This window comes from Mytilus californianus, unplaced genomic scaffold, assembly GCF_021869535.1.
Source record: "Mytilus californianus isolate M0D057914Y unplaced genomic scaffold, xbMytCali1.0.p SCAF_5, whole genome shotgun sequence".
Lineage (NCBI taxonomy): Eukaryota > Metazoa > Mollusca > Bivalvia > Mytilida > Mytilidae > Mytilus > Mytilus californianus.
Genome location: NW_026262701.1, coordinates 48,072,627 through 48,089,957, shown reverse-complemented (window position 1 = coordinate 48,089,957; position 17,331 = coordinate 48,072,627). Strand labels below are relative to the sequence as shown.

Sequence of the window (17,331 nt, the reverse complement as noted above, 5' to 3'; positions counted from 1 at the left end):
TGTGTGTAAGTGTATGGATCTTTCTGAAATTGTACTACAAGGTTCCATATCACAAAGGGAAAGCTGGAATTGAGTTTGGGGGTAATTGCCTAAAACGTTTAGGAAAAAGGGGCTAAATAGGGGCCAAAAATAAGCATTTTTCTAGTTTCCAGACAATAACTTGTGTTCAAGTGTATGGATGTCTCTAAAATTGTTCAGCAAGCTACCATACCACACAGGGAAGGCTGGGATTTTTTGGGGGTAATTGCCTCAAAATGTTAGGAATTAGGGGCCAAAAAGGGGCAAAAAACTAGCATTTTACAGTTTCATGACAATAACTTGTGTGTAAGTGTATGGTCTTTCTGAAATTGTACTACAAGGTTCCATATCACAAAGGGAAAGCTGGAATTGAGTTTGGGGGTAATTGCCTAAAACGTTTAGGAAAAAGGGGCCAAATAGGGGCCAAAAATAAGCATTTTTTCTAGTTTCCAGTCAATAACTTGTGTTCAAGTGTATGGATGTCTCTGAAATTGAACTGCAAGGTACCATACCACAAAGGAAAGGCTGGGATTGATTTTGGGGGTAATTGCCTCAACTTTTTAGGAATTAGGGGCCAAAAAGGGGCAAAAAAACAAGCATTTTTCTAGTTTCAGGACAATAAGCTGTGTGCAAGTGTATGGATCTTTATGAAATTGCACTACAAGGTTCCATATCACAAAGGGAAAGCTGGGTTTGAGTTTTGGGGTTATTGCCCTAAACGTTTAGGAATTTGGGGCCAAAAAGGGGCCTAAAAACAAGCATTTTTCTAGTTTCCAGACAATAACTTGTGTTCAAGTGTATGGATCTCTTTGAAATTGTACTGCAAGGTACCATACCACAAAGGGAAGGCTGGGATTGAGTTTGGGGGTGATGAATCATAAGGAGGTTCAAAAAATTTGGGGGAGTGATTATTTTTTCCTTTTTTTTTTCTTTAAAATTTTCCATTTTAAATTGGTTATTTCTGATTTATATATAAAAGCAAATAATAATATGGTTTGAATAGGTAAATTAAAAAAAATTTAAGTTCTTAGACCACATCTATTCTGTGTCAGAAACCTATGCTGTGTCAAATATTTAATCACAATCCATACTTGCCCCAACTGTTCAGGGTTCGACCTCTGCAGTCGTATCAAGCTGCGCCCAGCGGAGCATTTTATTGTTAGTTGTTTTTGTGCTTTGTATCATTCTGATGATACTTTTTTACTGATTTTTGATAGTTTGTTCTTATGTTATGCTGTCCCAGGTTATGGAGATGGTTGGATGCCCATAAACATGTGTAAAATATTTATATAAGAATCTCTAGGTGAACTTTAAATTGAACTCCAGTTTCAACAGAATTAGGGAATTAATACTTGCATTAGTTTGGATGTAACTTTATCAATATACACCTTCTGTTGTAATCACCATTCAGTAGCAGTTTAGAATTGCAAAGCAAAAGTCATTGTTCAGAATTACTAAAATGATTTACCATGAATTTAGATGTTCAGCAAAATATAAAATTTCTAAAGATTTGTGTGCAGACTTTGGCAAGACCACAAAATTAAATATCAAGGAAAATATAAGTTTTCTTCAATCCCTGAAAATTGATATCCACAAAACTAAATTAATCCACAGTGTGCAAGCAGCTGCAAAACAAAGAGCCTCTATTGCAACATTAATGGGCATGCTCTGATAGTCAATTTGGGTACATTTTGTGTCTTTTAGTATAAACAGGGTGACATGATAATCAAGGAACAAATAAAGCAAAACTGCATTCAATAATAGACCTTTTCTAAAGGCTTAATTTAAACATGAAGAAATGTTTAAATTGGATTGTGGCATTTGAAGATTTGCACAACGTGACCTTTTTATTCCTGATATAGACGTTATAAATGTTAATATTAGATCTAGGTTATAATAATAAAATGTCAAAATATTCAGAAATTTCTTTTAAGTCCTAAAAGGATGAATATTGGAAAATGTACTTATTACAAAAAATAAAGTAAAGAAATATTTCTGACAACCTATGGTTTGTTGGATATTTTACCAATGGGGTAAGCTTAATGGCTATTCAAATGTTACTCTGAATTCAGCACTGGTAAATATTGCTTAATTGCATGTACACCTGGCAATTGTTGAAGACCTTAAGTTGCTGTCCTAATATCTTTGGTTATTTTTGTTGTTAGTGGTACTGTGTCATAGACCTAAACCCTTTCCTTTTATTCACAGTTAAAATTGTTTATGATTCTTTGTTAAGGTTATTTATATATGATAATAAATATCTTGCAATTTTTGTTTTCTTCCCTTTTTCCATCTTTCACATACTGTATAGTAAAAAGAATGTTGAATAAATAGAAAACTCTAAAAGCATTTTCTTGGTCATTAAAATAACAGAAATAAAAAAAAAAAGACAAGTTTGAAAAAAAGTGCAAAGGAACAAAAGCAATATTATCACTTGAGAAACTGTATATTCATCAAATTAGTAAAAAAGTTAGTATTACAACGAAACTTGTCTATTTTCTAATGTGAAATTAATCAGAAAGTCAATTTATAACTCAGAAAACGGATTGTATCTAACATCATTTATTTCATTTAAGTCTTCAAAACATTTTGGTATACATCAACAGATAACTGACAATTAGAAGTATTTTAAAATTCATCAAAACTATTCTGGTACAACAATTGGACTTAAAAAAATGGGATCATGTGCTTTTAACACTGTGAAGAGGGAAATAATGTTTTGCATTTTTTTTACTAAATTGTGTAATAATAAGATTTTCATCCAGATCTGTTTGTGGTAAAACGTTGTTGAGAAGATGACATTTGGCAATTAAAACTTGGAAATAGTTGAAAGGTACTTCAACAATGGGTTGTTTCATTTTGTTGTATGCCAATCTGAACAAGGAAGTTATAGGGCTATTGTGTTTAATGGAAATAAAATGTGTTACAATTTAAGGAGAATTTGTATAATGATGCTTGACTCGGAAACAAAATTTGTCCTAATATACGGATAATGGAGAATAGTTAGTCATGTATAATTTTTTTAATATGAGTGTTGGATTTATTTTATAGTAGCATTTTGATTCAACCCCAGGCTAACTCTGTTAATATTTTCTTGATGAGGAGTTTTGAATGTTAAAGTTAAACGACCAGTACAACTGAAAACTGATTGGTCTACTCTAGGAAGGTAATTGACCATTTATCAATAATTCTGATTTCTGAAACAGTTGCGATAAAAGAAATATATACTAGTCATTGACTAAATAGGGACAGAGGTGTTGTGTACTATCATATAGAACCACAATCTTAAGATTGAGGTGATGTACTAAAAACACCAAATAATAAGAATAGAAATAAGCATCTAACATGCTAATGAACAACTCTATTAATGGATTTCCTGTTTTTTATCTTGCCTGCAACTAATGTCGTGGAATGGGAGACCTAGGGATTACAGTCCGGCAGGGGCGGTTCACCGTAAATTATTTCTTTTTAGATTGATATTTTCAGAGGTTAGAAGACCTGGAACTTCATACATATGTTAAGAAGTTTTCATCTGTCATATGACCATTGTCCTGGACCTTATTAGTTATTATCATGTTCAGTGATTGCTTAAAAAAATGGATAGTTTTTTTTTGTCATGTGAATTTCTCCCTTATTAAGTAATAAGAGGACTATATTTAGTATATGGGTTCCTTTCAAAGTCTACATAGATATAGGAAGATGTGGTATGAGTGCCAATGAGACAACTCTCCATCCAAGTTACAATTTATAAAAGTAAACCATTATAGGTCAAGGTACGGCCTTCAACACGGAGCATTGGCTCACACCGAACAGCAAGCTATAAAGGGCCCTAAAAAACCATTCAAACGGAAAAACCAATGGTCTAATCTATATAAAAACGAGAAACACATATGAACTACATAAACAGACGACAACTACTGTAATCAGATTCCTGACTTAGGACAGGTGCAAACATTTGCAGCGGGATTAAACGTTTTAATGGTACCAAACCTTCTCCCTTTTCTGAAACAATAGTATAACATCACAACATAGAAAAACACACTATAAAATATCAATTGGAAGGCTTAACTCAATCAAAAAACGTAAATAAACACACAATGAACATGTCTGTCAGACAGGGTTCACCTGACCTCAACCTCATTTCATTGATCAGTGATTAAGGTTAAAGCTATGTGATGAGGTACCTTTCTCAGAAACTATTGGCAGTAGGTCAACTATATTTGGTGTATTGAATGATTGTAATGTGTACATGGCAGTCTGGCAGGTTTCATATGACTTTGACCTGATTTTCTTGGTTCACTGATCAATGTTGAGTTTTTATGTTTTGCTCAGTTTTTCAAATACTCATTACTGTAAGCAGCAAATCAACTGTATTTGGTGTATTGAATGATTGTAAGGACTCAGGGGTACATGTCATTGTCATGGATCAGTGATAATGTTACTGTCAACAGGAAACCTTAACATTTGAAAGCCAGGGATGAATAAATGTGTAGAAACATGAGGAGCTATAATGACCAAAAGGAAGCTAAAAAAATAAATAGCCAAATTTATATAAGGTTAACTTTACCTGAAAGAGGAACCTAAACCTATGTTTCTTACCATAGTTATTTCTTAATTTATCAATTATAGAAAAGGTGTTTTTTGAAGCACTGACTTGCGGTGACTGAGCTGATAATACCCTGGAAGCCATAAAATAGTAAAAATTCTGCGTTGAAAATAATACAAAAATTGGAATAACCAAAAAGATAAGACAGTACAACAGTACAACAGACAACTTCAACCACCAACATAACCCTATTCCTCTGAGAACACAGATATTTATACAGCAGTAAACAGCAAATAGTCTACACCATTCCAACTTGTAAAATCATGAAAATTTATAAAATTTACAGTACGCATGTAAACAGAAAAAAAAGTATTCTTTTATTTATAATTATCACAAATTAAGGAGCAGATTGTTGAAGTGAGATTTTGATACCAGCACTGTAACAATTTTTCAATATTTGAACCAACCACTGATGATTACCTTTCAATTAATGGTATGTTACTGTTAGTTTTTCATAATTTTATCTGTTTTAGCAAATTTCTCCTGGGAGACTCTAGTGCCTTAAGCAGTTATTCTAATTAGTAGAAATCAGTATGTATCGCCTTTCCTTACTAAATGCTCCAATAATTTAAGTAGATACAATAGTTATTGTGCCATTACCATTAATATTGCCTTTGATATTTCAAACCAAAAGCATATCAACCATGCCATCTAAGTAAATGACCCAATTTTTCACATTGTTCGTTTTTTTTTCTAGAAGTACTGCAAGCTACATAGACAGACCACAACCTAGCACCATTAACCTTGATATAATTGAAAAGTTTCATTGCAGGGTTTAAATAAAGCAATTGTGCATACACTGCATTGTTTTTTACTTCCTTGAAGACATAGCACAAGGATAAACATATTTCTGAGATGAAATTAACAAGGAAATAGACAATCATATGTCTTGGAGGTCATCTCTATAATTCCATTTTTATTGGCTGTATATCATCCATAATTCTGATACCCATATAGATTGTGACCATTCCCAGATATCACTGATAAAATGTAAAGATTTTATAAATGGTTTTATGGAGAAGATGTTATTACAAATTATTGTTTTGTTATGTTCAGAAGTAAATGGATTATGTGCAGTGGAATATATTAAACAGATAAACTAACTCTTTAATACAAATAATTAGTTTAATGCCTTTGTTAAGAAGAGTTAAATTGTAATTGTAAGCACAATCTTATTAAAAATGAGTGATATATTGTTCGAACTTGCTGACTAAAATCTAAAATTAGCTCTAAGCTTTTATGCTCCTGAAAAATTTTGTGAGTATATAGTTTATTGCTTTTCTTTCCATCCTTACATCCATGCTTGATTGGTATGAAACTTAAACAAATGGAAGATATAGTTATGGGAAAGTAGCCTTTTTATACGCCCGTCAAATTTTTGACGGGACGTATTATGGTATACAAATGTCCAGCGTCCGTCTGTCTGTCCGGCGTAAACATGTCGCACCGTAACTTGAGAATGACTTATCCAAATTTCATGAAACTTAACATAGTTGTTTCTTATGATGGTCAAACAATCTGTATTCTTTTTGGTGAAAATTAGATTAAAACTTTTTGAGTTACGGGACTTAGTAACTAAAACGGGTGTGTGTTTTTTTTCACATGTTGCGCCATATCTCAAAAACAATTTATGATTATTGCTTAAAACTTTACACACTTCTTAGTTATATTAATCTTAAGATCTGTATACTTTTTGGTGATGATTCAAAATTTTATCTTAGAGATATTGAGTATTTTGTTAAAAAAGGGGGAGGGGTTTTTCACATGTCGCGCCGTATCTCAAAAACGATTTATGATTATTGCTCAAAATTTTACACACTTCTTAGTTATATTAATCTAAAGATCTGTATACTTTTTGGTGTTGATTCAAAATTTTGTTTTTGAGATATTGATTTTTTTTTTTTTTAAAAGGGGGGGTTTTCACATGTCGCGCCGTATCTCAAAAACAATTTATGATTATTGCTTAAAATTTTACACACTTCTTATTTATATTAATCTAAAGATCTGGATACTTTTTGGTTTTGATTCAAAATTTTATATTAGAGATATTGAGTTTTTTGTAAAAAAAAAAGGGGGTTTTCGCATGTCACACCGTATGTCAGAAACTATTTATGCTTATTGCATAAAAATTTACACACAAGACGACGGGCGTATCATGCACTCATGGCGCAGCTGTTTATTTATTTTGCCGTCAATCAGGTCAAACGTCAAGATCACTTACTAAAAATTGATAATCTTTTGAAAAATGGATTATTAATTAACTTAAGTTTCCCTTGCTTGAATGGAGTGGAATTTATACAGATGGCAGCTATATGAAAGGGAACAAGGCCTATAAATTTTGGGGCAATAGGTCTAAGTCAAAGTCACTGCTACCAAAAATGGTTTTCAGATAATAACTTGATTTTTCCTTATTTGATTGGAGTAAAACTTATACAGATGGAAGATATAGGAAAGATGGAAGAGCCTTTTGATTTTAGGGTCAATTCTTTGAAAGATCAATGTCACTGTATCTAAAAAAAACCCAAGAATTCTAAGTGAAAAATGTTTAAGGGATAGTTACTTGAGTTTCCCTTGCTTGATTAGAGTGAAGTTAATACAGATGGAAGATAACAGGAAGGTGAAGTAATTCTTTTGATTTTGAGGTGAATAGGTCAAAGGTCAATATCACTATTACTTAACATAGAAAATTTTGGGATAAATGGTTTCTAGATGATAGGTTGAGTTCCCCTTGCTTAATTGTTTTGAAACCTATGCATAGTAGATCAAAGGTCAAGGTCAATGTTACTGAAAAGATACAAATAAAATTGAAAGTTGATGGTATCCCACTATGTATTTTAACACATTAATACAGGTGAAAAATAGCAATGATAGTACATGTTTATTTGCCCCTCAAGGATACTTGTATTTTGAACCCTTGAAATAAAAATGTATTCTCTCAATAAATATGCAGTTTTGGAAGTATCAGATTGCAGTGCCAGCGTTTGACCTGTATTACCTATATCCTCATTTTTATAGAGGTGACGTTGGACTCAAACAATACAGGAACTATGCACCTACAATAAACCATTCAGAAGAGGGTATTGCCACAGTATGTCTCGATGAAGATTGAAAAACAGAAATCCATAACAACACCATGTATGGAGTATTTAAAATAAGCAAAGACTGACATTTGTTTCATATTTTATTTTTAACTCTTTATTACGTTATGAACGTTAATTTACATATTATACATTTCATTTACAATTTCAATCACTTTTACGTCACAATTATAGCAAACCGTATTTATTTAAGGAATGACTGTAATATTTTTTCTGTCTATGAAGAAATAACATAAAAAATGTGGTGCACACTCAATAACCTGCGTAGCGGGTTATTTTAAAGAGTGCACCACAATTTTTATGTTATTTCGAATAGACAGAAAAAATATTACAGTCATTTCTTATAATTTAATTCTAAATTCCATTTTAAACCAGAGTAAACCATGAAAAAACGTTAATGACGTCACGGTCACATGACAAAATTATGTCTATGAGCTGATAAACAAAACAACGTCAGCCAATCAGAAGACACGTTACATACAAAATTAAATTATTGTACTTTAAATAATCAAAACTCTGTATTAACAACCTGATGACCCTGCATTAGCGGCAAAACATGTCGACAGAATAAACTTTTACCTTGCGGTAACCTGAATGTCGTTGTCTTTTTATAGTTTATGTTTCTGATCATTTGTTCAATTTCATAACAGTTTTATTTCTTGAAGGTACCAGAGCTTTGGACCTTATCATGGATATTTTAATAACTGCATTACATGCAGTAGATTGAATATAGGTCCTTGTGTAGTAAAGAAGTTCATACAAATGTTGGAGAAATGAGATATAATGTAGTTGAACAATATACAAAAGTTTACAACAAAAGAGACGATTTTTCGTTCCTGATTGTTAATTTTCCCTTTTTGGATAAGGATGTTCCTATATCCCCTTTTTAATGTGGTGTATATTTTACAACTTGTTTGCAATGCCGGTGTCTCTAGTCGCGTTTTAGATTTCAATGAACATTATTTATGTATAACTGATAAATTATAAAGTCCGGGATTTCATTACCACAAATTAATTAAAACCTTTACCAAATTCTTTCATAGATACAAAGATTTGGTTAGGGAGTTTGACTGTACCTGTAGAGTTCTTAATAGAAATGGGATATCACATCCATATTTTTATGGCGATGTTGATTAAAATGCCCGTAAATTTAGATACAATCCATGTAAACTAATTGATCCTTTGAATAAACTTAGTTTTAAAGGTGATCAATTTAACAAAGTAGTAAAATCTTTAAATATTGTTTTTATTTGTATTAATATTAATTTTGTTTTTGAAAAATTAAAACATTACTAAAATATAAATATATATATCGCTGTACATGTACAGTTATGTGAACTCATGATCCTACATCCTGTTGAAACTGTTTACTTATATTTTGGCATTGCTCAAGGTCGTGCGTTTCTCAGACTGTTTATGACGTCTTTACACTAAATCCATTGGATGATTATAATGATTGATACCTTAGTCTGGGAGAACATGATTCATTTATTAGTTGTAATTGGCTTTGAACATGCTTTCAGTAACTGCGAGTACTCTTATTTCGGTACTTTTTGTCTATTGTTTTTATGGTAGTTATTTTAGTGCCTTGTACTGATCTTTTGTTTTAAGCCAATTGCAACTGATTTTAGTTTGTTCTTATGTTTTGCTGTAACACAACTGTCCAAGGTTAGGGGAGATTTGAGCGCTCACAAACATGTTTTACCCTGCCACATTTTTTATGTGCCTGTCCCAAGTCAGGAGCCTGTAGTTTAGTGGTTTTCATTAGTTCATTTCTGTCATATTTGGTTTTTTTCATAATTGTTTTGTTATAAATATTACTGCTAGTTTTCTCAATTGAATCATTTCATATTTTTCATGTTGGGGCCTTCTATAGCTGACTTTACAGTATTGGTTTTTCTCATTGTTGAAGGCAGTATGGTTGCCTGTAATTGCCTAAATCCACTTCATTTGAACTTTGGGGGATAGTTGTCTCATTGGCAATTATACCACATCTCCTTATTTTTATATGGCATGATTTTTATAATTTTGTTTGATATTGTTAGGCTGGTTCAAGCTATGTAGACAAAACACAATCAAATACATTTTGCACTATTAACCTTGATTATTAAGCAAAATTACATTTCTGGGTGGGAATAAGGCAATTTGACAGACACAAATTGTGTTTTCTCCTTCAAGGCATTCGAAAAGACTAAACATATTTCTGAGATGAAATTAACAAGGAAATAGACAATCATATGTCTTGGAGGTCATATCTATAATTCCATTTTTATTGGCTGTATATCATCCATAATTCTGATACCCATATAGATTGTGACCATTCCCAGATATCACTGATAAAATATAAAGATTTATAAATGGTTTTATGGAGAAGATGTTATTATGAATTATTGTTTTGTTATGATCATAGAAGAAGATTAGTTATGTGCAACGGAATAAATTAAATAAATAAACTACCAATTTATTATTGTTAATGAGGTTACTGACTTTGTTAAGAGGAGGTAATATTGAACATGACCATATTTGACAATAGTTTGCCATGTTTATGATATCTGAGGTTTAGTGTTGTCTAACTTCAGTAGTTTGTTTAATTGATTTTACCTCATAATGTTTATTTGATAGAGTTTTAGGTTTAACATTTGTACAATTTTATAACAAACAGATTTATTTGTGGAGAATCCCAGAGTTCTTGGCTAATTATATGATATAAACCATGGGCATTCAACAATTAATGGTGTTACACTCCAGTAGAATCGTGTAGAGAAAGCCCATATATTTTTAAGAATCTTTGCAACAGTTTAAGCCTGTTTGAGCACAGCAAAATGGTGTTTTTTAACAGGGTGTAAACGATTGAATCTGAAGTTTTGTAATATAATATGATAATGCAATTGGATTACAAATGCGTTAAAGCCTCTAATCTGATACTAGACTATCTTCATATTTCTTATAGATTAGCAGCGTACATAAATGTCAACTTAAGCAGAGCGTTTCAATTTCAAAAGATGTAATTGTGGTATGACTTAAAGGGTGTAGTTGTCATAAAAATGTTATAAAATAAATGAGATAGCATTAAAAAGAAACATTTTTCATAATTGAAGATGTACCATGATTAAAATAATTGTCCTGGAAATTGTCTTACTTCTTCTATTTAGAGTTTACGATTTTCTGAATTAATTATTAACAATTTGTCATTATAAAGTGCTATAATCTTATATGTCTGGAATCTGGAGTATATTTCTGGATTTTCTATATGAATGCTTCATCTTATCAGATTTTTGATCCAATTGTCTTACATGGACTAGACTACTCCCTTTTTATATATATTTTTTTATGACTAGACATTTCAAATATTGTAAATGAGGGTGTGTTGTCTTTTTGAATTTTAGCACAAAATTTCTCATCAGACGCTATTTCAAGGATACCTTACCAAACCCTCGGCCCATTCATACAAAAGTTTTTTTGGCTTCTATAGGGTAACTAAAATGCATTGGCTATCATATGAACAAAATTATACAAGACTTGATTACATCTCATGAATGTTAACCTTATGTCTTTTCATCTTTCAATCCTCATACTTTTTCTTAGTCCATGGATAGTAGTGTATTGCATATGAATAAGAAAAGTCATCCATATTCAATATGTAAAAGAGACAACTGTACTTTTCCTGATTATTTACTGAAGAAAAAAATCCCAGACGCAATAAATGTCAATTTACATGTTTGCATCTCGAATGTCATATAGGACTTCGAAAATGTATTAATTCATTATTGGCTATGAAATAATTTCCAAACCTGGAAATATAATCCATTAATTTCCCAGCTTTGAATGAAAATATCAATTTGAATTAAAAGAATATAAATTTGACAATAATGACGTGAACGCTGTTTCCTCATATCGGTTATTGTATGTGAAGATATTTTCTTTGTAATGAAGTCTTGAGGTGGTCTTTTAATGACAATACACATGCAATTCTATAATTAGTTGACTGTTTAATTCCCTTAATACATTTATAATTACCTTTCTGATTTTCATGTTGTCAGAGTGCATTCTTAATTAACATTCTAAATTTTAAAATTTGGTAAATGTCCCAATAGAAAATCAGAAATTTGATATAATAAGATATCCTACTCTGTTGAATAGTTGTCTCATTGGCCATCATACCACATCTTCTTATTTTATACTGCAGCTGAGACTACTATAGTCTCAGACTGCAGGGAAGGTGTAAAAGGCAATACAGAGATACAGCAATACAAGATACAAGATACGAGATATATATGAGATACAATAAAATGTAATATGAAATCAAATCAAGTGTGTAGGCCTACACTAATCAGTTTTCATTTAGACAGATAAACATGATAAAAGGATCGAATTCAGTTGCGGATCCAGAGGGGGGCGTAGAGGGCGTACGCCCCCCCCCCCCCCCCCCTTTACTTACACTTTTTTTTTTTTATTAAGACTGTTAAATGATTAATCAGACTTGATTTCGTTAACTTTGCCATTTACTGTATATTTCATACGACAATTCGTTAATTATAAAGATATTAATCGCTCGTATTTACGTGTAATATATTATTGACTATGTCAAAGTCTCGTGATTTGCTATCGTGGAGTTGACCAGTATGTCGAAAAAAAACGTCACTCAGTCATTTTGAAATTCAAATCACAGTAACACATTGCTACGGCTGAGGATGACAAGTATTACGCCTTCAAAGCGACAAAGGATAGAGCAAGGACGTATTGACTCCTATTTCACAATTCCACCCAACAGAAGGTACTCACATGATGAAAAAATAGTTCCACAGCTATGATACTTACGTACGAAAACATGTTTAACCCCACACAGGCCAGCCCATTAATAATATTGCTGAATAATGATCCCCAGTCAGTAATCTCAAGATAGATTAAAAGTCTAAGGTACTGACCATTTGATTTTCGGGCAGTCTGAAATATTTTAGAGAAAAGAAATTTTGGCCCTGATTTTTGCCTTAAAAAAATTCTGGCTGTACCTGGGTTGAAAACACATATCTTGCTCACTTTTTTTCTACTACAAAAAAACATTCCAACAAAATTATTTAGTATTAAATGTATAAAGAACGCAAATAATTTTTTTTGGGGTTTGCATGTAAATTCCAGGCCATCCTCAGAAAATCAATTGTTCCGTGCCAAAAATCTTGTTGGTATTTGAGAAATACTATTCTTGTGTTCTTAATGTTTTTAAAAGGAGTTTAGACTTAAGAGAGGGAAGTGACCAGAATGTCTGTTTCTCCGAACTGGTATACTGAGTACTTTTTTCAAGGACCAATTGCAACCTGCCTGTTAGGTGTTGCCTTTAGGTCTCCATTTCTCGACCATCATTCACAACTTCATTGTCATTTCAAACTCATTCATAGCTGCCTTTGGTTGATTTGGAACCACTCACTTCCCTTGTTGGGTGAAACATTTCAACCATACATTTGGATAAAAAAAAAATTGTCTTCTTTTATGTCGGTCGTATTGTAAAGGAGTAGGCCCGGTAAGACCCCTTTTTGGCCCCAAAATATAGCAGTTTTACAAAATTGTTAAAATGCAAATTTTTAGCTATTTATTGGAAAGAAGAATACTTCTGTTACATAAATATGGGCTGTTTTTGACAATACAATGCACATTTATTGGTTACTAGCATCATTAAGTCATGCTAAATTACTGAAATCTTCAAAATTTTAGCATTTTGGTTAATTTTTAGACGGTTTCCGTCTGAAATGGAAGTGGCCGCATTTGTGTTCATTCTTAATATTTGAATGTAAGTTGTATTTGATGATAATACATAACATATATAAAGGTTGAGAATGAACACGGATGCGGCCACTTTCATTTTTGACAAAAACCATCTGAAAAGTGACATATTATGGCATATTTAATAGATTTTTATACGACCGCTAAAAAATTTTGTGATCGTATATTGGTATGACGTTGGCGTCGTCGTCCGAAGACACATTGGTTTTCGCACTCTAACTTTAGTTTAAGTGAATGGATCTCTATGAAATTTTACCATAAGGTTCAATACCACAAAAGGAAGGTGGGGATTGATTTTGGGGGTTATGGGACCAACAGTTAAGGAATTAGGGGCCAAAAAGGGGCCAAAAATAAGCATTTTTGTAACTTCCAGACATAACTTGTGTGTTAGTGTATGGATCTCTCCGACATTGTACCACAAGGTTCCATATCACAAAGGGAATGCTGGGATTGATTTTGGGGGTAATTGCTTCCAAATTTTAGGAATTAGGGGCCAAAAAGGGGCAAAAAACAAGCATTTTTCTAGTTTCATGACAATAACTTGTGTGTAAGTGTATGGATCTCTCTGACATTGTACCACAGGGTTCCATATCACAAAGGGAATGCTGGGATTTATTTTGGGGGTAATTGCCTCCAATTTTAGGAATTAGGGGCCAAAAAGGGGCAAAAAACAAGCATTTTTCTAGTTTCATGACAATAACTTGTGTGTAAGTGTATGGATCTTTATGAAATTGTACTGCAAGGTTCCATATCACAAAGGGAAAGCTGGAATTTATTTTGGGGGTAATTGCCTACAACGTTTAGGAATAAGGGGCCAAACAGGGGCCAAAAATAAGCATTTTTCTAGTTTCCAGACAATAACTTGTGTTCAAGTGTATGGATCTCTCTGAAATTGTACTGCAAGGTACCATACCACAAAGGGAAGGCTGGGATTGATTTTGGGGGTAATTCCCTAGAAATTTGAGGAATAAGGGGCCATAAAGGGGCAAAAAAACAAGCATTTTTCTAGGTTCAGGACAATAACTTGTGTGTAAGTGTATGGATCTTTATGAAATTGTACTACAAGGTTCCATATCACAAAGGGAAAGCTTGGTTTGAGTTTGGGGTAATTGCCCTAAATGTTTAGGAATTTGGGGCCAACAAGGGACCAAAAAACAAGCATTTTTCAAGTTTCCAGACAATAACTTGTGTTCAAGTGTTTGGATCTCTCTGAAATTGTACATGTGAACCTCCTGACGGGAGTACAATAATCCTGTTTTCAGGGGTCTCCTCATGACCTCCCGTTGAAGACAAAAAATTCCAGTGTATGAAATATTTCATGAATGAAAAATTTCAGCCCAACATATCTGGTGTAACTGACATTACCTGAAGTTATATTTTACCTGTAAATCAATTAACATGCATAATTATATGGCTTCACTTGTCACCTTGGGTGTCAAACATACTGGTTATCAACGATTTTTACCTCAGGCTAACTGCTGTTGTGTAATAAAACTTTGTGTAGTTAAAATGAATGTTGGGTTACTTCCCTTGATTTATCCGGTTTTAAGTTACTTTCCTTTAGATAATGTTAATTTTTAAAAGAATATAAATAAAATATAAATTGAACAAATAATCATAAAAGGATGGTAATCAAATGATTTTAAATGTCTTAGGACAAATAAAAAAATAATAATTTGAAAATTATTTGAGGGTTCTATACTTCCTTTCAAGGCTTAAATTGAAATTTATATAATAAATATGACCCATGAATTCTGTTTGAATGTATTACTTATCAAGCATTATAAATCTACTTGCATAAAGATAAAAAAAAAAAAATCTACTTGCATAAAGATAAAACAAAAGATCTACTTGCAGATAGATAAGCAATTGTTTTGATTGCAATGAATAATGGTAAAACAGATATGACCTAAAAAATTTAAAGAACATACTAAAAAAGAAGAATGTTAGATTGAACAAGTTGAAAGTTTAAAAAGATAGAGAAAATTTATTAATAAGTACAAGGGTACAATAAACATAATACATTCGGATGGAAAGTTGAAGAAAACACACTTTAACAGACAATTTCTACAGCACACGGTTACATTTATGACAGAATTTATGTCGATTAAAAACCTCCTGATCTGAGTCCTAATCTCCTGACCAAAATTTCCCAAACTCCTGATCTTAGTTTCACAGTCCATCACATGTATGCAAGTTGAAGGTACCATACCACAAAGGGAAGGCTGGGATTGAGTTTGGGGGTGATGAATCATAAGGGGGTTCAAAAAATTTTTGGGGGGGGGGGGGATTTTTTTTTCATTTTTTTTCTTTAAAATTTTCCATTTTAAATTGGTTATTTCTGATTAATATATAAAAGCAAATAATAATGATATGGTTTGAATAGATAAATTAAAAATTTTTAAGTTCTTTAGACCACATTCATTCTGTGTCAGAAACCTATGCTGTGTCAAATATTTAATTACAATCCAAATTCAGTGCTGTATCAAGCTTGAATGTTGTGTCCATACTTGCCCCAACTGTTCAGGGTTCGACCTCTGCGGTCGTATCAAGCTACGCCCCAGCGGAGCATTTTATTCATATTTAAGCTTGAATTTGAGCATCTTTAATGACTAAATCAGTTCAAATCTTTCACATAAACTAATTGAATCGACTGAAGTAGACACTTAAGTGTTTAAAAAGTGTCCAAATCTTTCATCAGATGAACCTGAATTTTGAGGCCAAAATCGGCCCTTACCGGACCTACTCCTTTCAGTGAATGGCCGTATATCTTGTTTACAACAAGAAATCTCTGAGGATATGCTAACTAACCATACAACAAACGTCAGTCACCATTGCAAATTTATGTCTCCCCTGCGACTTCTGTCGCAAAAAGCGAGACTTAGGGATAGTGATCCGGCGGCTCTTGACTTAAAAGCTTAGTATTTCAAGGTAGAAACCCTGGATGCTTCATACTTTGTATATAGATGCCTTATACATGTATTACAAATTAACGGTCTGTCAGATGACCATTGTCCTTGACCTCATTTTTATGGTTCAAAAATGTCCAACCCTTACACTTTAACTATAAAATATACATGCCCCTCGTCAGGAACTGTTAAATTAGTGAATTTTACACTTATTTTATGTTTTTAGCCAAAAATAAGATCCAAAATTTTTTCGCCTCGCTACGCTTGGCAAAAGTTTCTATTATACACCCTCCCTTAAAAAAATCCTGGATCCGCCCCTGGAATTTTATTTACTATTTATCAAATATCACCTCTTGGAACTTTAGATAAAGGAGTAGTTTTGATGAGGTCCTAAAATGGCCCCTTTTTTTGCTTATAAATTTTAAATTCAGATTTATTGACCAATATCACACTGAATCATAGCTAATACAGTGACTAGATAGGAAATAAGCCTTTTTGTTGAAAATTTAAGTTCCTGCGTTTTATTCATGACGTCACAAATAGTACTCATTTAGATTTTCCAAGAAAAATCAATGAAAATGGGTAAATTTCCATTGATTATTGGACAGGATACATAGAGTGCATACGTCGACAAAAAATATCTTTAAAAATAATGTTTGTAATGACATTTTACATGTCTAACTTGAATATTCAGTTTGTCGACACCTGCACTCTATGTTTCCTGGTCCTAAATTTGGCTGAAATCCAACTGATTTTGTCAAATTTCACCAAAATCTCTTATTTTGACCTATTTGGGATGTAAAAATAAACGCTTTAGAATAAGCACCTTCAAATATGTGTATGTAACCTCAACTTTGCATGTTTGGAGATACATGTATCACCTTAAGTTAGTTATAATATTGGTACAAAGTACATGTACATGTAT

At 32.4% G+C, this 17,331-nt stretch overlaps 1 protein-coding gene and 1 long non-coding RNA gene across 4 annotated transcripts in view; both read left to right on the top strand.

Moving 5' to 3' along the window:
* Nucleotides 1–17,331, top strand: part of LOC127702382 (probable ATP-dependent RNA helicase DHX35) — a 197,653-nt gene that overhangs the window by 68,741 nt on the left and 111,581 nt on the right. The window lies entirely within an intron of this gene.
* LOC127702384 (uncharacterized) overlaps nucleotides 1–17,331 on the top strand; it is a 110,606-nt gene that overhangs the window by 834 nt on the left and 92,441 nt on the right. The window contains exon 2 of the long non-coding RNA XR_007982399.1: nucleotides 13,920–14,401. This is a non-coding gene — a long non-coding RNA (uncharacterized LOC127702384). The remainder of the gene's footprint in view (nucleotides 1–13,919; nucleotides 14,402–17,331) is intronic.